The following is a 23,221-nucleotide window of genomic DNA, read 5'->3' as shown; positions in this document are numbered from 1 at the left end:
GACCTTGAAAAGGGTCAAAAAATGGGGGACGAGCAAAGCTGGTCCATAGGGCTATAGAGCGCTTCGAGAGCTTTTCGAAAATGTAAACGGTTCATCAATCGGAGCTACGGTTCAAAAGTTATGCCTCCCGGAAGTTTGGTTACCGTTTTTGGATTCTTCTAGATTTGCACCAACTTCTAACGCAGCTTCTGGAGCCTTCTACTTGGTCGATGGATGCCTACTAGCACTTTCTAGAATGTATTCCTAGTCCTTAACCCTCTGGGGTCTATTTAAGGACATTTTTGGCATTGTAAAAGGCAGTTCGGAGTGGAATTTGAGAAGAGGTACTGAAAGGAGAAATTATCTCTAGATTTATGTTATTGTAAGCCCTTAGGGCATGTTATGAAGTCTATTTTCTCTGTACTGAATGTACTAGCTTATTTTCACAGTTAATACAATTTCCCTTTTCCTGTTGTGTCCATTCTATGCTTGGGTTGTGTCCCCATCATGAGGTGGCAATAAAAATAATATTCAAATATTTGAAAGGAACTTCAAATTCTAGGTCGTGCACTTTTCTCGTGGATATTGTCATGAATGCATCACATCATGCAGATAATCACAATATCATAATAAGAGTATATCTTGCATCAAAATCATCTTGAAACAAAATACAATCGCACGATGCACTACAAAACTAGTAGCAACACCAATGGAAACAAGATGAAAGTTAAACAAGGATGATGAGTCTCTGAAAGTGAATCGTAAATTATAAAGGTCTATGATTGGTGGATTTCTATACCTAACTACTTTAAGGCTAGATATTATGCATGATGTCTTCTTAGCTCTCAAATATCAAGAAACTCCAAGACAATCTCATGAGGTGGCAATAAAAATAATATTCAAATATTTGAAAGGAACTTCAAATTCTAGGTTGTGCACTTTTCCCAAGGATAGGCTAATCTCCATCCAAAATGCACTAAAGGAAAAACAAACTCAGACTTCTTCTTTTCCATATTCATGAAAATGTAGTGAATTTTTTCCAATTTTTTTATTGTTTTTTACTACAAACTATGTAGATCATGAAAATCAAATGCTAAAATTTTCAAAAAAATCCATGATGTTTTCGATCTTTTGAAAATTGATCAACTGTACAGTTTGGTTGGAGGATAGTCGTGTCCCTTTTCCCATTGTTTATCCAAATTTGAATTAGCTCCTTTTAAGTCCTTAATTCCACTCATTGCACCCCTTTCACGCTCATGTGTTCTCAACTTGATTAATTAATTGACCGCACTTCTCTTTTAGGGGTTAAGTCTTACTTGTATTTAAAGGGACCAAATCCTCAATTTCTTGCCCTATTGTTGTCTAGTGGAAGTGACACTCACTAACGTCTAGCTCTCAATTCCTTGTTCCACCTGATACCTGACACTAGATCCCTGATAGTGTTATTGTAAATCAACCCCTCACTAATCTTATATTAGTTGATCACAGTTTGTTAATCATTTTATGCATACTTCATAATTCCACAAATCTTGAAAGATGTGATGGTCTGATGTACCAATAACAACAAGCTTATGAGCAGTAGAGTGTGGTGATGTCAAGAAATAATGGTTTTAACACTTGATTGATAAGACATTAACTAAAAGTTTTATTTCAAATTTCAATGCAGTACTACACTTGCCAAACTTAAGGTATTAATTGCTTTAGGAAAGAATACATATGCCACCTTTTCTTATCATTTGCATTTAAGAATTTTGGTAAATTTAAAGGAACACTTAAAGGGAAATGTAAATACCATGTTTGAAATGAGAAGCTCTTTTACATATGAATTTCCTAAGAATTTTTCAATTTTCTTATTTCCCTTAAAAAGGTAAAGAAGGAATTGTTAACATGGCACTCATGAGAACTTGCTCTTAATGCCATTATCCTCCATCTTATACCTTCTTCAGTTCTTACCATTTACTAGAAACTCTAGTTCTTTGTTCCCTTGTTCTTATGGCTCACACAAACTCTCAATTAGTGCAAGACCACCTAGTGCAAGATGGCCACCATGAGGCCAATAGAAGGATTCATAGGGTCTTTGAGTCCATAAGATCAAACATGACAATTTCTTGATGTAATAAGGGCTATTGAAGCCATATTAGTTCATAATTAAGAGTTTGCAATCAACATGTCAAATGATGCCAAATTGAGCAAAGATTGTCAATGTATGTCATGACATGGTCTGAGGTTAGAATATAAGTTAATTTTGTGCTTTGGCAATCACAAGGTCTTGTGCAACCACATTTATGTAATTAAGGTAGTAGTTAAGTCCTTGATACAAGAAAATCGAAGTTATGAAAGTTGTCAAGCTAACAACATCATAATCATGTTTTTAGGCATACCAATGACTAGTTTGGTTTCCAAGGGCAGTTGGTTTTGCTTAAGTCAAAGGAGAACAAGTTTCAATATCTTGGTAAAGTTCCAAAAATTCAAATCTGGTAGATTTATGAAGAGTAATATTAATAAAAGTTGGCATTTTTGCAATATTTCCTAGTTTGTTCAATAATTAGAGTTTGATCACATGTCATTTCATTGTAAGAATTGGTAATAATGGTACACATGTTTGATGGTTGAAATTAAAATGTTGTTCTAACCCCTTCCTAATGATTAGAAAGAAGAGAAGCAACATATATTAAGGTTAGAACCACCTAGGTTCTTGTAGTGCCTGCCCCTGGTTCACATTTTGTTATCGTTGCTGAACTCTTCTAGAACTAGTTTTATGCTATTGGTTAGTAACATTCTTTTGAGAGTATCAGATATTGTGTTATGGATTCAGTTTATTATGTGATGAGATTACTTAGACTCTGTATGATGTTTATTTTTAGTATTCACAATTATTGATGATGATTATTACATTGCTTTCAATTATTAATGATGATTAGTAAGATAATTTATTATCATATGTGCTTTCTTATGGATACTTACCCTATAGTTGCATGTGTATGGTGTGTGTGTTTGCCTTGCGTGTTTGCTTTTGTATGGCATGTCTGATGTGGTTAAGGAAGAGAGTCGTAGTCATCTGCTAGTTGGGATCTACACGATGCACTACTTCCTACCATTGTCTGTTTAGTTTAGTATATATTGTGTTTGTACATGCATGGTTTTTATGCAGGTTGCAGGTACCGGGTATCGACTTCCCTGAATTGCCAGGATGAGTGTACCCTATCACATTATCTCAATGATAAGAGAGGGGAGATAAATTCTCAAGTCCAAATCCCAACCTTTTGAGCCATTTGTCCTAATTGAAAAATTAGGACAAGTATTTGAGTTGAATACCCACCAAATGTGTCGGATGACATATTTCGTGATTTTTAACCCTTTAGATTTATTTTGTATGATTTGTTCTATGATGGGTTTTCATATTTTATCTTGGAGGTCTATGGTGAATTTTCCATTAATTATGTCTTAATAAATAGATTTAATTAATTAATTATTTATTTGAGAAAATTAATAAAATATCATGATCTTTGATATTTTGATTGTAATTAATTAAATGTCAATTATTGGGGAAAAGGAATTAAATAAAAGAAAGTTAGAAATTAAAATTAATAATAATTATAAAATAATAATAAATTAATAAATAAAATAATAATAATAAAAGTTATAAAAATTAAAATGAAAGTTATAAAATTTAAATAAAAATGATTTAAAAAGTAAATTGGAGTTATAAGCTTGCATGGGAATTAACATGTGTCAACAACACGGTGGTTAGTGCATCAATTAAGCACAAGGTGTCTACAATTCTATGACTCATCAAAAAAATTTGAAAAAAATCCATGCTTAGTTGGTGACACCTTTCAGCGGTTTCAAAAAGCATTCCAAAAGTTTCTTGAGAGCTCTTGATATTCAGGTATTCATAGAAGCTTAAATGAAAAGTTTAATAGAAGCTACAAGCTTAATGGAAGCCTCGAGCTACAAGCTAAAAAAAAATAGAAATTTCAAAGCTTACATGCATGGGAGAAGATTCATATGCTCATATATTTTCTACTTGCTTCTATGCTCCTTCTAGCTCTTCTAATCACTTGGAGGATTCGATCGGCTTGGATTCTTGGAAGAATTGTGAATGATGGAGAAAGAAGGGATTTTCTATGGACTTCTGAGGCATGGCAAATTAGCATTAGTGTCCAGGTGCACTCGTGATATTCTCATATTCCCTTTGCACTCTTTCTCTTCCTGTCTTCATCATATCTATTTTATGTGTCTGAATACTCTCTATGTTTGAAATTGAAATCTAAATATTTTATTTGGATGAGAAGAAAACAATAGAAAAACCCTAGTTCCAAATGAGAAAGAAATTAGATTTTAATCAGGTTTGGGTTCGAATTTATATTAAATTAGAAAGACAAGATTTGGAATTAAAATAGAAATTTTATGGTGAAAATTCGAATGATTAGATGTAATCTTTCTATCAATTATATTTTTAAATGCATATGAACAAACCCTTTTATGGTTAAATTTAGAGAACAATTATTTTAACAGGAAATTCTTAATTCATCACAGATTGTCCTGTCGCTGCCCCTTGGATAGACTCAAACTCAGTCATTCATAACTTTTTATTGGGATCGAATTTATTCGATCGTTCCAGTCAGAATTGGCGCAACTTGGCCCTCTCCAACATATTTAAATTTCAGCCCGATCCAACGGTTCATTAGGAAGATATGGCCGTCGTACTGGGACTGTTTTATTCAAAGACAAATATTTCTCAATTTCCCATAACCAAGAGTTTTTTATCCTTAAACTTCACAAAAATAATATATCAAAGCATGGAATGAATTAAAGATAGTATTGAAATCTTCCCTTATTAGAATCTTATTAATATGCATTAGTTTTATATGGTTTATTATCTAATCTAATTAAATCAAATTTAATTAAGATTAATTAATAGTAGAAGAAGTGTAATTAATTATTAGTCAATTTAAGTAAATGGATTTTTAAGTGGAAAAAATTAAAAGAAAATAAATTTTAATATAGTTTATATAGTGGACTTTTTATAATGTATATTGAATACTATTTAATATATATTAAACAATTTTAGAGTTGTTTAATGAAGATGATAATGTTAAAAATTTGGAGATTATTTATGTTAAAATCTACAATGAGTCTTATTGGTTTGTGATAGGGATCTCTTTCAAACAACGTTTATATAGACAAAATATCATTAGAACAATTAGAAAATGGAGTCTAATGGTCGATTTTAATATTGATTAAATAATTGTAAGATGATAATTTATATTATGTTGATTTAAATTTAGAAACTCTGAATGATATTGGATTAAGACTGAATTATTATGTTATTGGTTAATACGTTTGAATACCTTAATGGAGTTAAAAGTTAGCCAAATATTAACTAATGAGTTTATGGAAGGATTTTATAGATTGAGTATGTTTAGTTTGAGGAGTTTATTATTTATTAATGTTTGTAAGGACTAGCAAACTATTAATAAATAATGGTTTAAATAGATATCAACAATTTGATTAGAGTTAATCTAGTGGAGATTATTTATTGATTGAAGTTTGGTAAAAGATAATAATTTTTGGAGTTGGATTATAATTGATTTTTAATCGATTGATATTCATTGAGTTGATATTATAACTATGATATTAATAATTAAGTTGTAAAGTATTTACATCGAAGTTGATAAGTCGTACTCTCATGACTTGAATAACGACCTTAAATGTTTTAATGGTGAGACTTAGTATTATTGAATTGGAAACTATTAGATGTTAATAGGTCATGGATGGTGTACCTATGTTAATTGTTTGATGTAATTGATCATTTTAATAAAGTTATAATCTCTTATTCAAAGAATGATAATTGGTCCTCTTATAATATAACGAATAATGATCCTAAAAAAGTTGAAAGGTTAATCAATTAGAATATGGATCATGGTTAAATATAAAGGACAATTTAATTAAGGTCAATGATGATCAGTTTAGCGAATATTTATCCTTAAGTTATTTTTAGAATATAATTCTAAATAATGAAAAGATAATGCTATCGGGGAACAATTGGGTTGACTTGTAGGTCAAATGATGAAACTTAAAACACTTGAAGTATACTTGCAAATAGAAAACTGGAAACCCCTACACGTTATTCAACTATGTGAATTTAGTAAACCAAAACATGTGTTTGCATCGTGTATTCTATATGCTTCTTGTTTTGGGTTTTGGGTTGACTAGTGTTGACCAATCCTAAGTTGTTACCAAAGGCTCGGGGGTTATGAGATGTGATGGCATGTTGATCTTATTTGGTCTTGATCTTAATAAGCCCAACCATGGTTATGTGATCGTATGCTCTATGAAATGTTTCTATTTGTTCTTCAGCCTTCATGTGTGAAGTTGAGATGTATATATATCTGAGATACTTGAGCTAATCATTTTTGAGTCATCAATCAGTTATCCTTGGATTATTTTCTAGTCGCCATGATAGGACTGAAATATGAATTTATTTCTTGATGATGTCATGTTGTGGCATGTTTAACTCAACCATTTTGGAGTCTTCGATCAGTATAATTTTGAGATATTCTTGGTTGCTTGTTGAGAACCATTTATCTTGAGATATATTTTGGTTATTGAGAACCAATGGATACTTATGATTATCAGTGATGCCTTCAGTTGCTAATATAGAACTGTTATGGTCATGATTTTCTATGGATGCTTTTCGGATGCTCATAGAGATTTGATGATTCTTATCTTGGAGATTTGATGATTCTTATTATGGATATTTGATGCTTTTATGCATATTTGATGATTTTATTATGGATTATCTTTTATGATTTTGAGATTTATGATTCCATGAGCTTAGGGTAGGTAATCTACTTGTAGTGTCGGGAAGTGGCTTGTAATGGGGGTCGGGGCCCTAAGTGGCTGCCAGAGTAACTCATTGTAAGTTTGGTTAATAAGTGATAACATTTACACACTAAATGGGGATTAAATGAACCTAAAAAGATAATTGTTTTGATGTTCTCGCCCATGCCTTGAGCGCCTGTACAGGCTAGGATGGGAGTAGTGAGAACGCATGGTTGCGACCATGCATTCCATAGTATGCCTCGTTAGTATGAGAGGATACTAGTGGCTGCATGAGATCAGTATGGACCCGTGGAGTTTAGCTAACTGCCAGGGTAAATTGTACGTGATAAATGCGATGACACTTTCCCGCTTGCAGAGTAAGTTTCCTACATGTCTTTGTGTGCCTCTGGGAATTAGATGTCGGTTTTGTGTGATGGAACCTTTGAGTTAGTATACTTTTAGGATTCCTGAACTTTTTATGCTATGTGTATTGATATCATGTTTGGGACTTGAGATTATCTCCTCAGCACGGTGGGAGTGGACCACTTAGGTTCCACGCGGTCGGGTGGTAGTGTATTTTCACTCTTATCATTTGAGATCCGTCCGAGACACCGTGGCTGGAGTATCCTTGGTTGGTAATTATTCTTCATTATGTTCCTTGAGCATTATGATAGATAATATACCTTATGATGGATGTATTTACTGGTATGTTTCTTATATTGATGATTTGTTTTACTTTGCATATGTTAGTTGATGATTTATTATGCTTTACTTTGCATGTTAGTAGGATGTTTTAGGAGTGACATTCTTACTATGTTAATACCGATGATCTCTTCGGTGCTTTGGAATGTTACGCACGGAGGGATGGCTAGGATCCACAATGGTCTAATGATGCTATTTACGGTTGGGAGGAACCGTGCACTTAGTTATTTATGTTTGTGATATATGGTTATCTTTTGTGATGGATGTTTATATCTTTTGTGATGATGTATCATGTATGATATGTGATTTCATTTATGTTATTGCATCATGGATTAATATTAGATGATGATGTACTTTATTTACTTGGATGTTTATTCTTTTAAGCTTTTCATACCCTGTGATATGTACAGTGGATGATTGAGCTAAACTAAAATATAATTACAAAAGGACACTTGTATATTGTTTAAGTACATTGGATGTATCATTGTTATTTCATAAGGATGGGATGTTAGATGAATAGTTAATTTAGATGTGATACAACGTTAAGGGATCTTTAAAGAATGTAGCCTGTTATGTATATATGTTATGTTTATTTTCATTTGAATTGTTGCTATTGCTTCCGCAAATGTTATGAATGGTTTTATCTTTCATGTTTTTTAAAAAAAAAAATTGTTTGGCAAACTTAGTAAAATTCTTTGGATCCCTTGGCGGGGCATTACAGTTCTCAACATGTCACATGAATGGTGGCACGAAAAGGTCAAAACTCAATCTAGTTGTTCATCTCCCACAAAAGCATCCAAAGAGCTAAATGCAAGTACCCAAACACCCCAAAGAACACCCAAGAACCAAGCATCGCAACCTAAGACTTCTCAAACAAGTTCGCAACCTAGTGGAGATAATGACCTCCTAAAGAAGAATAAAAAATAAAATAGGTATGTAATGTGAGTGTTGTGAGAGTAACTAAGAAAAAAAGAGCTCTCCTACAAAAAAACTCATGTGTTGAGGATGCACAACTCTTGAATCAATTGGGGGAGCAAAGTCCTATAGTCTTCTTGGTAGATGAAGATCTGGAAACCCCTGTGTCAAGTGACATTGTGTTGCCATCTAATTCTGGTGTTAATACCTTGTTAGTCAAAACTCCCACAAGTGTTTCATCCACTCCAAGGCTTTAAAAGGCCATTTAAAAGAAGATGGTATACTCCCCAATTGTGGAAACCAAGGCTGATATGGTTGCACGCATGTTGAGTGAGACTCCTAAACCCTAGAAGGCAAGGCAAATAGCCATGGTAATAGATCCTCAAACTAAGCACCATGTGTGTTAGAAAATATTGATCATAATGTGGATAGAATGAGCTTGAGAGTACATAAGGGGATTTTAATATAAGTAGTATGGGAGACTCAACTACTAAATGTGACATTTTAAGTTGTTTGTCTCTATATTATCTTAAAAGAACCAAGTTTATTGGAAAGAAAGAATGAAAACTTGCTCAACGTGTAGACACTCTCACTGGTTTCATTCGATCTACCTTACCTGCCAAATATATCCCAACTAGCTCATCCTCAAGGGTATCTATCACAAAGCTTGTTGACTTTGATAATTTGGAGTTCATTAAGAGAGCTTGAGTGGTTACTAAAGCGGTGGATGATTGATCCGTTCCAAATGATTGTCAAGGGGTTATCCCTCTTTGAACATGGGTTAAGAAACTATATACACTCAAGGACACGATCATTCTTCACATAGTTGAGTTGCGAAAGTTGAAAAAGGAAATCGATAAGTTGTACGCCACTTTCTTAGAGATACAAGAGATAGCTAAATTACCATCTTCTATCTTGACATCAGAAGATGTCATTTATAATCCTGATTGCAATTCTGTCACTCTTTGGGTGCAGATGTTAGATTGAAAACAACATGTTACAAAAGAATTCCAAACTTACACAATCCATAGTTAAAAATATGAATCTCCAACGTGATTTGAAAAGTCACTTTTCTACAATTGGTATAAGCATGTTTGGAGATGATGGGAAATAACTATTAGAAGTGGATATTGTTAAAGATGTTTCCATGAAAATGTTGAGGATGACCTCTATGTGAAGAAGGTTGATTTTAGATCCTTGGAACCACAAGAGAATGTCATCGTGGTGTTGGAATCCATTAGTGATGAAGTCAAGGATATCCCATGGGAGGTCATGGAAGCCAATAAGAAGGTGGTGAAGTGGAGGATAAGAGTTGGAGCCACATTTGAACATGTTGAGGACCAAATATCATCAATTCTTATTAAATACAAAGCATACAAAAAAAGAACAATTTGACAAGCAAAGTACCAGACTCAAGGTAATGTGGTGGATGCAACAAAAAAGGTGCAACGAGAGTTTGATGAGTTCGAATAACTCAAAGAGGCCTTGGCAAAAGCATGTGAGGGGACTTGTAAGTTAGTTTCTCTTTAATTTTAATTTCATGATTTCTTTGTCCACAAAACTATAGGCTCTTGAGGGCCATTTTTTTATGCTACGTTTTTTTTTCAATTTTTTTATGTGAATCAAAATTTATCTTTGTGGTGGTTATCTTCAAAAAGAAATCAGTTACCAAAGTTAGCTTGAAACTGAATGCCTATTTACAGTGAAACTTTTCTTGTGTTTAGGGGTTACATAAGAAAAATCTAAAAGAAAGATCAAACCAAATATAGTATTTGAAAGTAGCTTTCTGCAAATTGTGAATTGAATGTTGCATTTTATAGAATGTCTTTATTCCTATGTCCAATGGCAATTATTATGGGATACTATCATCTATCTATTGATTTATAAGTTCAATTGACTAATTGTTGTTCTAATATACAACTTTGTGTGAGATTGGAATGGAAAATCTATTTGATAGTTTCAATGAACTTTATGGTTAAGGAAACTTTGTATTCCATTTATACTACTCAAACTCAATTGTTGTTTACCTTTAAACAAACTTTCTAAGTTAAAAGTTCTCACCTTAATTTCTTTTAGGTTAAAAGCATATTGGTTATGTTAGTTTTTTTTCCATATCATAAGAAGGTAGGTGTCTTCTAATATAAGCAAAGAGTAAGTGTAGCATGTCATCACACTTGCCTCAAGTGTTGATTTAGATTGCCACTCATTGGGCACAATATATTATAAGAGTTAAGTGGTAAAAAAAATTTGCAACCAATGTACAATAAAATATGGTAATTTTTCAATAAATGCTTTTATGATTGGGTAGGATGTGCATATGATAGAAGTACTAGTGATAGAGCATTCATTTTAGGAGATAGCTTAGTCGCTTAGATGAGCAAGAAACAAAAGTTCCTTCTTTGTTCACTACAGAAGCAAAATATATTGCAGCATCTTGTTGCACTCAAATAACTTGGATGAACTAGACACTCAAGGATGTAGAGGTATTCTTTGATGAGGCAATTCCTATAATATGTGATAACACACGTGCCACTAATATCTCCAAGAATCAAGCAACACGCTCAGGAAATAAACACCTCTATTTGGTATCATATTTTGAGGGAGTAAATGGTTGAGAAGGAAGTAAACCGAAATAATAGCCCACCAAAAAAAGATTGGATATACTTTCTACTACAACTTTGACTAGGGATACTTTTAAGTATCTTTGACATAAATTAGGGGTTAGTGGCTCGACGCTTTCAAACTAGATGCATAAGAGGTGTACATCTTTCTAGAGGGATAACAATTGCCCATATTTTGTCTCTTGGATTGATGCTATGGCCACTCTTAGGGGGAGCAATGCAAGTGAAAAGTTGCAAGATAGATTCCAAAGAAGTAGGTCTCTCTAATATGGGGAGAGATTAAGAAGAATCAAAAGGAAGAAGTATAATGCCCTTTGTCCTTGATATCATGGAGGGAGAAGGATAATCAAAAGGTTGATTGTCTTAGTTGTAGGTTGTAGTGTCATCCATGACAAAGGAGGAGATTGTTGGTATTATGATTTCTGTTTCCATTGATGTCAACCTCTAGTGTGGCATTAATGTCATATTGTTGAGAGCAAACGAAATATTGTTAAGAAGTAGTTGTTAAGACGTTGATTGATGAAAGAAGACTTGAAGGATAAAGAGGTTGTGGCATTGATTCAAGAAGAAGATTTGAGTTAATTTGTAACATCCCATTTTCCACGGTCTTAAATAACCAATACCATACTCAAGAAATACAGTTACTACTTTTCATAGGAAGACAATAATATCATTCATGTTCATGTGAATAAGATTTACCATTAAAAATCAGTTAGACAAAAATTTCTTAACTTAAAAACTTGAAGTACCATCAAATGACTTATTACAGAAATTGAAAACTACATACCTCAAAAAACTGAAATTGAAATCAACTAGGGATACTTCTGCAACCACCCGGCTTAGTCCACAATACCTCTATAACAATACCACAAAAATGACTTCTATCCAATATTGTCAAACCAAAATCAAATGATGATTATCATTAAATACCATTATATAAAATTAGGGCATCACATACCACTGTATCAATTAGGGCATTGTTTACCTTCAGTTTATTTAGGGCTTTTGATACCGCTAACTCACTTAGGGCTTTTGCAACCACAAATTCAATTAGGGCTTTTGATACCATGGATTCAATTAGGGCTTATGATACCACTGTATCATTTAGGGTTCCAGTCATTTCTCAATCAATTAGGGCTTCAGATTCCTTTCCCTCTGAATATTTAACAGTGATAGTATCTTAGGATTAGAAATATGCTTATAGTCGGTATTCATATAAATGAAAACAATCCATGATTCTATCTCTTATATCTAGGTGTAAAATAATAGTAACAATGAAATAACTCAACTTAATCTTACCTCCTCATAAATAAAAATGATAATACCTGTTTCCGATAAACAATTGAATGCATAGCTTATCTCTATCTGTCGCATGTCCGACATCTTGAGAGAGGTGAAACATTGTCAGGGGTTTAACCACCCAACCTCAGACTAGATCATATCCCCACACGTTCTCTAACGAGAAAGGCCCTCCCTATTCAGAACAAACAAGGGTCATCTTCCCATCTACTGGGCTTCCTAGTAATTAACTCACCATACGACTTGGTAGCAGGAGATCACAATAACAGGATTGTGCATGAGCTATTACTTAATTCATGTTAATTGAAATGTCATAACTAATGCTGATTCATATTATTGAAGATTCCTTTCTCACACTTCATCACCCATCTTCTTGGCTACACAACCGGGTGAGTCCCAGGTATTTGAAATTCTTAGAGCAGACGACTTTATCATCTATTCAAGAAGACTATATACGTCCATCATTTCAAATTCTATGTGTACATAATTATGTTCTTTAAAGATTTCCAAAATTGATTTTTTTATTAATTTAATCATAACTGATTCCTCTACTGTGTTCTTGCAGATTAACTCCACCTCTTCACTTTTTCATGGCTTCTCTGTCGGTGATTTCCTCGGTGTTACAAATACTCTTAATAAGTTTGGAAAATTTATAAAAACATGTGCTTGAAATGGATTTACGTATTCAATCAAGTTTAATACAACTGCCAAATGAATTCACAAATGATATACATATACTCAAAGATACTGGGTGAATGATCTCATATACATTTTAGAATGCAAGTAGATCTCTACTTAAGTGACCCTACCATAAATCAACAAAAAATGTTCCTTCATACAGCCCTCAAGATTTCTACTTGTAAGTTGTAAGTACAATGAATTTGAACTTCCTAAAAACACACAATTATACATGTTAAGCAAGGCCAAATGGATTCCTGGAGACCTATTAAAATTAAGCAAATATCATTTTAGTTATGGTTAATTGGAGGACTCTCGAAGTTAAGTAGATATACTTTATGCTTAATTTGCAGTTAGTTCAACTTTCTTAGAAACTCTGAAGTGGTCAAAATCAGACTTCAGAATCTAGCGCTGATCAGAGAAACTATTTATCAATCTACCGACATATAGAACTGGTAATCATAACATCCCAAATTATATGCTTTATATGTTGTAAGTTTACCATATTTTGGAACCAAAGAAAATAATGTTTAATACATTTAGAATCCAAATAGAAGAAGTACATCGGGAAGAACTTGAAAACGATTTAAGCTACAAATTTTGGTCTTTTAAATTAGCGATCTCATGAACGTCTGGAAATTCCTTGTTTTATCAATCATTCAACAGTTATTAGAACTGATTCTATGTCTTTGTGGCTGTAACTCGGTTGCTCTTCATTTGAATATAGTTTTTTTTTTTAAACAAAATCGTTGTTCATGGTTTTTCACAGGCTCAACCATCTAGCCTAATCCAAGCAAGATTCTTATGAAAAATTTATGAATTAGGGTACATAGAAATCTGTTTCCGTCCATTAATAAAAATTAGGATAGGATGCAAGCCTTTATCATACAAGAATGATGAATTTTACCTGATTGAACTGCTTCGACATTGAGGATTATTGAGCAACCAGAAGTATCCAGGTTGGAAACATACTTGATCAGTCTTCCTGGTTAAGTTGCAACAGTAGCGTTTTTTAGTGGGTCGTCCATGTAGGCCATATACAAAAGATGTGACTTGCCGTCCATCCATGACCAGACATGAAGATATGTCTTCCCCCCCAAGTACATTCAAATAGACTCTATATTAAAAAGAAAGAGCTGAATAACATTGTTTGAAAAGCAATAGCAGGTGATTGGAAGGGTCATGAAAATGCAGAGAGGAAAGAGTCATCCCCAAATGATCATCGATACTCTAATTTAATGGTTGGCTTGACTATCCGAGTACCTTCAGTCATAAAGAAAGCTATTCGAATTCCCAAGATGACCATTCGAATAGATTAAAAATTAAAAGATAAAATAAAAAGGTTGGAGAAGATTATAAAACAATTCGAATTGCCAAAAATATTAATTGATTAGCTACGCCAAGTGTTATCATTTAAGAGCAAAGAATATTAAATTGAAAATAATAAAGTTGGAAGGTTGTAATTCGAAAACTATAATAATTCAAATATTATTAAAATCTTTTATGTACTTATAAACATCACTTTATTAAATTATTTAATTTCAATGATGCCAAATCATTTAATATTATATGCATGTTTATAAATATTTATTAAAATAATATGATGAAAGATAAATTAAAATCCTTTGAGATATGTTTTATATTTTAACCCAATTATTTTAATTAAATTATTTATTTAGATAACTCATGCAGTTCCACAAATGTATCTTGCTTCAAATTGCTAGGTCCTCTACCTGTCTGCCCAGTGATGGTGATGCCTTGCCTAATTCTTTTATGACAATGCTTCCACTCCCTTGACATGCTCCCTACAAGGAATTTCTTCATAATTAAATTATAAATTATTTATTCATAAATAATCATAACAATTAACCTTTCATCTTAATTACATGAATTTGCGATTAACGATCAACTAACATGTCATCTTTACTTGAAATCATAATGACCAACTATCTTACCATTTTGCTAGACTATATCAAATTAAACTACCGACTTTATACGAACCTTAACGGCTATATTTCAAGCTAGGTCAAAAATTGGGATGTGACATAGTTGCTAAGGCTTTGACATTGATTCATGAATGAGGTAGGTTATCCAAAAGACGAATATGCAAAAAAGAGTATTTGAAGACATGGTTGAAGAATGACTTGAGATGATGGTTGCTTACAGCTCTAGGCTTAATGACCAACTACTGCAAGTATTGCACTACAATGTGTAAAAGTTCCCAAACTTATTATTTGACAAAGATATTATTACCAAAAATTTCCCCCCATGTTTAAATTTTGGCAAAGTCCTATTTTCACCCAATTTTAAAGAGTTAAAACAATAGCCTTCAAGATGGTAAGAGTTTCTTGTCACTTCTTATTATTAGAATATTACAATACTTCTTTAATGGTTATTTTAGTTAGTCTTTTGTTTATTAGGTAGTTTCCATTTTCATCTTTAGCTCACAATTGTTTCCTTTAGAAACATCATCCTTGTAAATCTATATAAGGTTTTTTTATATCCCCTATTTAAAACAACTACAACAACATCAATTTACCATAACATGGTACCAAAGCATGTCAATGGGATTTCATAAAATTTGGCAATTTTTTAAAGAAAAATTCGAGCCCCTTTTGATCTAAATTTTTTTCCCAGAATTTGTTTCACAATTTTTGAAGTAAAAAATGTTGGAGGTATTTTATAAAACTTTGTGGTTCATCTTCGCAGTTTTTTGCTAAAAATCATGAGCACAATTTCTTGATTTGAGCAAAAGTCTTTTAATTTTGAAAGTTGCCTATACTCGCATGTTGCATGCATGTGTCTTTTGTGAGTTTTTTGATTAATTTAAAACTAGGTTTTGAAGGGACCTGAAACCCTTTACAACTTTTAGAACATAAAGATATTCAATGAAAGCCCCAAGATAAAACATTGTCAACAGACACAAAGTAGTAGCCCAAGACAAACCAAATGAATACTGCAGAGGACAACACTACTCAAGACCAAAAGAAACTAGCAGAATAGAAAAAATAAAGAGAGCACAATCTGCCCAATGAGTTTGAAACAAGGAACCCACAACCTGCATAAAAGGAAGAAACTAGGATTTCCATTTACCTCCCTTCTTTTGGGAGCACTATGTCATGTCAAAATAAGGAGTGGACTTGTTATGGTCTTTTCCAACAACTAGGATCCACCCCTCCATCACCATAGAAGTCTTCTCCTACCAATCCTTAGAAACCAAAGATTGAAACCCCAAGATAGAAGAAGGATAAGAACCTACTGCAACGGAACCAACAATGGGACCCTCCACCAAATGAATGACATAGAATCAACAACTATAGATTCAATACCATTGAGATTTCTTAGCATAAACAATTCATGCCTCCTCTAGCAAAGGAGAAACCCCTAGCCCAAATTTACCATCTACAATAGAGAGACCAGCAAGTACAAAGCCCCTAGCTCACAAAGAAGAATCATAAGACACTTTGACTACCACAGAGCTAGAATTTAAACCAATAGTAACAACAAAACTACCAGAAATTTTACCAATAGACCTAGTAGGAAAAACACCAACAAAAGAGAAACTTGTAGACTTTCTAACATCAGAACTACCAGAAGCAATACTAGTAGACTCAACAGGAACAATACCAGCATGAGAGACATCCATAGAAACAACAAGCACAATACTAGAAAACTCTTGTGCCCCAATTTGGAAAAATCTTTTCTTAACAATAGTATAATGTTTTGAAGTTCCCTTCCACCAAGAACCAAATTTTTTTGTCTTAGCCCTCTATAATATGCATTGGGCCGCCAAGTGACCATTTTAAAGCATTTCCTACATCCCAAGGTAGCTCTTCATAGTCCAAAGATTGTATCCAAAAACCCTTAGAATGCTCTAACTTTATCCTTTCTACTAACACCTTAGAGATGTCCATCTCTACCAAGATTCATGTATTAGTAGACTGCATAATGTTAGTTGACACATTATCCAACATCAAGAAATCTCCAAGAGCCTTTCCCACCGCTTCCAAAAGGGAGCAAACTCAAAAATGAAGAGGAATATAGGGGAGTCTCACCCAAATCAGAACCTTGTTAAAGATTTTGAAAGAGGGGGAAAAATCAGGGTGCCACGGTTTCACCACCACTACAAAATGATAAATCCAAGTGAAAGAATGATTGCACAAGATCAACTTTCTATCATTAGCATTATCAAACTTAGCAATAAAAATCCCCTGGGCATACGGAAGATGTGAACAATACCAAAAATAGTAGGTTCCCAATGAGAAGAGATCCACCCATGTATTTCAAGAAGGTTTGATAACAAACCCAAAAAATGACAAATTACCCCCTAACAAGAAAATTCGAAGGAGGCAAACTCAATATCTTCCACCACATCCTCATCGAAAGCAATCTAGATAAGGATGTGCCTTCCGTGAGTTACATGTTATTGCATGTGTTGTTTTACCTTGCAAAGTCTTCTGTTTAGTTGCATGAAAGTTTCTCTTATGTTTTTTCATAAAATATTTCCCTAAAACAAATTCTGATGGAATTTCATTTTTTTTCCCATAAAATATTTCTTATCCTTTAATTTGCAAAGTTGCATGAGATTCCTTTGTGGATTTATATTTTTTTCTAAATAATTATATGTCGGGTTTTACTGTTTTAAATCAAAATGAAGCTTTTTATTCTTTCATTTGCATCTCAAATTCTATTGTCTAGTTTTGATTGATTTTTCACCCCAAAAATCATGTTAGGCTTCCCTGGTTTTCTCCTAAAAATATTGTGGCTTTTAGCAGTCTATTTTGGGGCATAATGCTCGTCTGCGTAGTTTACAGATTTGTCGATTTTTCCTCAAAATCGTGCTAGTTGTTATCAATGATTGTCTATGTTTCCAAGGAAGAGCAACTCTATATCCAACACCGAGATGGATATTTTGTGATGGCTTTTAGTCAGATCTTTTGTTGATTCTAGGAAGGTTAGTGGAAGACTCATCTTAGTGGAAGAGTTAGTGGCAAGCTTTTGTCTCGTTCTACAAATTAAGGATGGCTAGACCCTCATGTTGATTAAATTGTATGTATCAGGATATGAGAAGTCAACTATTTGTAATTAATTCTTCCAAAAAACGAAAAAGTTATAGATTTTTTCTGCGAATGTAATAACACTCCTAATTAATTGTGTGTGTTCCAAGTGCAGATTAGAATGTATATAAATATGAGTAGAGGAGACATGTCTCAATATATATATATATATATATATATAAGTATAAGTTTGATTAATTGATGATTAATCAATAACCATAAAAGAATTATCTCTAGGTCAATTCAATCTGATAGAAGCTACAACATTAACAATAATTATATATCTGAGGTGATAGATCACTATTAACTGCTCATTCATAGTCTGAGTTGCCAGGTCAGGTCTGAAGCTGAAGTCCTTAATGAAAACCCTTTAAACTCTTATTTCAGTGAATATAAATGTTCAGTTTCAGTTGGGTTGTACGTGCCTATTCTTTCCTTGCATAGTTTTTTTGCATGTATATATGCTATTAAAATTCACAGCAGTAATATACCAAATCAATGAAATATGAACGCAACTCCATAAAAGTCCAAGTAAATGAGGTTATGTGACAGCTGGATGTGGAAGTCATTCGGCTGATGTGGGATTCTCAAACAAGTGTTGGAGAATTTAAACATTATTGTGAATTATATCAACTCACTTCCTGAGTTCCAGGTAAACAATTTGATAGTATTCTGCTACCTTTGCATGTAGCTTGGAAAAACTTGATCATTTTTTCAAACTGGATGATTGAGAGCTAGACTGCATAGAATTATTTATGAGGTGAAAGATCACTATTAACTGCTCATTAGTAGACTGAGTTGCCAGGTCAGATCTGAAGCTGAAGTCCTTATGAAAACCTTGTAAACCATTATTTTAGTAAATATAAATGTTCAGTTCCAGTTGGGCTATACGTCTCTGCTCTCTCCTTGCATTATTGTTTTCTATATATATCTCCTATTAAAATTGATACCAGTAATATACCAAGATCATATTTCCAAATCTGAAAATCCTTGAACAGCATTCATTTAAGCTGTTGAACAAAATAACTCCAGGAAAAGGAAGTGGAAAGTTGTGCAGAATCCATCAAGATATTACAGACAATTAATTCAATTTTTGAATCAAATGTTGCATTCATTCCTCTTGTCCAAAGACAAAAACCCCTAGCTAATTTCAGAAATCGTTGAGGACAAGGGCAAATCATTTTTGGGCAAGGGTGACCAGCAATTAGCAATGTCCTGACAAGTTTTGAGGGGCGGATCACTTGAGAGAAGAGATCAGCATTTTGAACACTATTTCAACACTCTTTGGGCAAAAATCTGCATTTTGACATCTATATATCAACAACTTTGCAAATTAATCTGCATTAAGGAACATCATTTTGGAAACCTAAGGCAATGATCAGCATTTAATATCATTTTCAGCCTCTTACCGTGGGTGATCTGCCGTTTCAACAACCTTGTGGAGGAGGGTCAGCAATTGGGTTGCCTTTGGAGGCTCAGGCACCTCTCCACTCTTTCCTAGCTTCCAACATTCATTTTCAAACTTACTGAAATCATCTAGGGTGTTGTATCAGCATTTTCAAGGGTTACACCACTCAGAAAAGGTGTTGTACCAGATATTAGAATGTCCTACCAGACATTTATAGTGCTGTACCTGACCTTGTCAGCGTCAGGAAGTCATTTGGTCTGATCTACCAGAAGCCATATTGTATAAACCTCATCATTCGCTTGTGAGTTAATTCCGGAAACTTCTAATCCTGAAACTTGTTTCCAAACTGTACAGCAGTATTGTAGTATGAAATTAAAGAAAGTAAATGTTATTGCTTTTGTCATAATTAAAACAGATAATAGTATATGGTTATTTGAAGATTTTTGTGAAGTTGGTTATTGTGATCAGCAATTATATTGAAAGTTAAGTTGTTTCAGTTGTGTTTGTTTCAAAAATATCAGAAAATATACAAAACATTATAGTTAAGGACATTACATCAGACTTGGTTTCAATAACTCATATCTCATGATGGGTTGAAGATGAACCTAGATAAAGTGAGAGCAATACTCAAGTTACAAGCAGTTGATACCACGTAGTTTTGTAAAATTCTAAATTTCCCATGGGTTGATGAGCTTCTAATAGTTCATAGGAAAATTCAGTGGTATTTGTGTCTCACTGTTGCATTAATGCAAAACGTGAGCTTGATTGGAGAGATGTCACACCCCAAACTTTTGAACTCTTGAAGAAGGTGACAGGGGACCCTATGTTAGCATTCCTGGATTTTAGCTAGGTGTTTCAAATTGATTGTGATGCCAATGCAGCTACTTCTAAGCCAAGAAGGAAGGTCAATCTCATTCTTCAATATAAAATTTAATGATGCCAAGAACTACTTGGTGTATGATCACAGGCTATATGCCATTGTTCAATATCTGTGGAAGCAGAACTGTTAATATTCAAATTCGCATTTTACGCACCTCTATACCAACATGGGAAATTTTGTAAATGTGGGACATGATCTACAAGATAACCCCTAGATTGAGAAGCCAGAATTTCTTATGATATACGATGAATTCTTGATCTAACTTTAAGAGGAAAGGGAAAGAATTTGCTTAAGATGAAATACAAATATACAAAGCAAATCGCATGACACAAGATTTTATTTCTGCCATCAAACATTTGCACAAAGCTCTTACCACAAAATAAACAACTCTTTGTGTGAAGACAAGGGCATATGAAGTGAACTGAGCTAAATTTGAGGCATATAAAGTGAACAGAATATTAGCAAGGTTATTTATTTGTATTGAAACATATATCTAGCAAGCCAAGTCACAAATGCCTTATGTAAAAGAAAAGTACTGTCCGTTACAATTAAACTAGTGGGCAAGGACATTTATGCAGAAAATTTTGATTTTTCCCATGCATGGAAAGCATCAGGGAGCCATAGACGACAATGACCCATCTAAATTCTTCTTTGCAAGAAAGAGGTGCCTGTTCAGTAATGCCCCCTTTTGGCTAACTCGGAAAGCTCGGACAATTGCCTGATTTTATCTTCTTACTTTGTCGAATAATTGTAATTAAAACCAATTAAAGATGTTACATAAGATATCAATTTCTATTTCTGATATAAATGTATGAATATGTGCAAAATTGATATTGAATGGATAGCAATGTCTAGCATACAATGATTAAATATGCTATAAACGATATTGCTTTAATACTTATAGTGATAAAGGAATGCTACTATGTCTGATATGTGATATGCTTATGCAATCGATATGAATTGCTTTTAGCAATAGGGTTGCTAGGTCAGATATATCTATCTGATTATTCAATGAATGGATATCGCCTAACAGAGATATGTTGCTGTATCTGATTTAGAGTTGTAAGCTTGCAACTTCAATGATGGATTTTATTTCTGATTTACACCTTATAAGCCTGCAATGTCTCCAACTATTGCTTATAGCGATGATATTGCTGTGTCTGATCTGAAGTTCTGAACTTATAAATATGCAGTTTTTGAGCTGTCTTATTACAATCTAGATATTATATGCCACTGATTATGCCAAAATGCAATTTGCTCAGATAGAGTAGATCCAACACTGGAAAAAGAAAAAGAGATAATATTCAATGATGTTTGAAAGAATGAATTTGGTATCCCTTATATACTTTGTCACGTTGAAGAGTTGTAACCCTTAAAGACTCTAAAGAGTCATGTCCTTTCCTCAACATATCCATTCATCCTTTCCTTCGTTGGCTGCTAATCAAAACATAACTTATCCTTGTTTAGACAGTGCCTCTTAGATTAGAATATACCGACAGTATCATTAAAGTCAATCAACTTTAAGATGGTGATATCCTTTCAATTAATCACTACCTTACTTTATGATTTGGATTTCTGGTTATTAATATATTGAATTACTAACCAATTGATTAGCTGGCTAATATAATTAGTGTTGATTATTGTAAACTCTGGTGACTTAATAGTCATCAGGCCTTCTTGTAGCAAACACTAACCATCAACTTGCTAACATTGTTTCTGCTGACCATAATATTCGATATCTTATTCTCTCTAATCAACAATTGACTAATCATATGATTAGTTCCTTTAACTTAAAAAAAAATTTCTTTAATTGTTGCTTGAGTGCTATGAATGTTCTTTCTTCATAGATGATCTTTGTAAGATATCAACTCAATCCTCATCAATATTAATTATTATTTGCTTCACTCCAGTATAAGTCTTAGACAGGTTTGTCTATGCATTGACCACACTGTTCTTAATTCTGACTTAGTTGTTACTTGATAACAACGAATATGATGAGATGGTATTACTGATGGTAGTCAATATTATGGTTGCTGAATATTGATTTAACTGTCATACAAATTGCCATTGGTCCCAGAAGCAATATTAGTGAGTCTGGAGTGATTCAAGCCAAGCATACTATCCTTCGGTACTTGTTACTATTCACAAATCATTCATCAATTCTTATCTACCATGGCATAGGGGTGCTTATAATATTAAGATAGGATACTTGTGATAGCTATGTAGCCTCCATGTGGGCTCTTTTGCTAAGGTGGTCTTCTATTAAGATTATTATTGACTAAGATCAACTGGATTGTCCAAAGGCACGTATTGGTATCTTACCTTTCACATGCGTAGACTTATATCTGAACATGACCACGTGTGCTTTCTCGACTTCCATATAACTGTTTCTAGCCAATGAATCTTTGGTATACTTAGCAATTTTGTCTATTTAAAGACTTCACAAAGCTAGTGATGTAACATCAAAGTTGGGGGCATACAGTCTTCCCCTCTTGGAAAATGCTTGCCCACAACTGTGATTAAATTGGCATGATGATTCTTGGATACCAAGTAAAAATGTAGTATGATTCAACATATATATCTTGCTCCATGTGGATATCATTGAACTCAATATGCTATTCACTCATCATGTAGACTTCCGAGTCCCAAAGGGTAGAGCGCCAATGAATCTCAATGTAGTGAGGTTATTGTCTGAAACAAGGATCTTTTATTGTTCATCTTTAAGGCGAGTAACCCAATGCGGCATGGACTCTTTATAAGGATGACCACTGAATTTTTTTAATTTCCATTGTTGAACAGAAAAATATTCATCAACCTTTGAGCTCCAATTGTAAATTCAGTTCCAAATCATCCT

General features: G+C 33.4%; 1 protein-coding gene across 4 annotated transcripts in view; it reads right to left on the bottom strand.

The window, feature by feature from the left end:
* LOC149537123 (uncharacterized) overlaps window positions 1-23,221 on the bottom strand; it is a 174,122-nt gene that overhangs the window by 54,243 nt on the left and 96,658 nt on the right. Inside the window, exon 2 of one of the 4 annotated variants that reach the window (XR_016357016.1) lies at window positions 14,480-14,827. The exons of the other annotated variants lie outside the window; for them this stretch is intronic. The gene's annotated coding sequence lies outside the window, so the exon portion shown is untranslated. Of the gene's footprint in view, window positions 1-14,479; window positions 14,828-23,221 lie in introns of those variants that run through there. 4 annotated transcript variants of the gene reach the window in all.

The sequence above is a fragment of the Cupressus sempervirens genome, chromosome 10 (genome assembly GCF_028749045.1).
Source record: "Cupressus sempervirens isolate cs-2001-9-10 chromosome 10, ASM2874904v1, whole genome shotgun sequence".
Lineage (NCBI taxonomy): Eukaryota > Viridiplantae > Streptophyta > Pinopsida > Cupressales > Cupressaceae > Cupressus > Cupressus sempervirens.
Note: the sequence above shows the minus strand (reverse complement) of the source record. Positions and strands in the feature narration are given on the sequence as shown.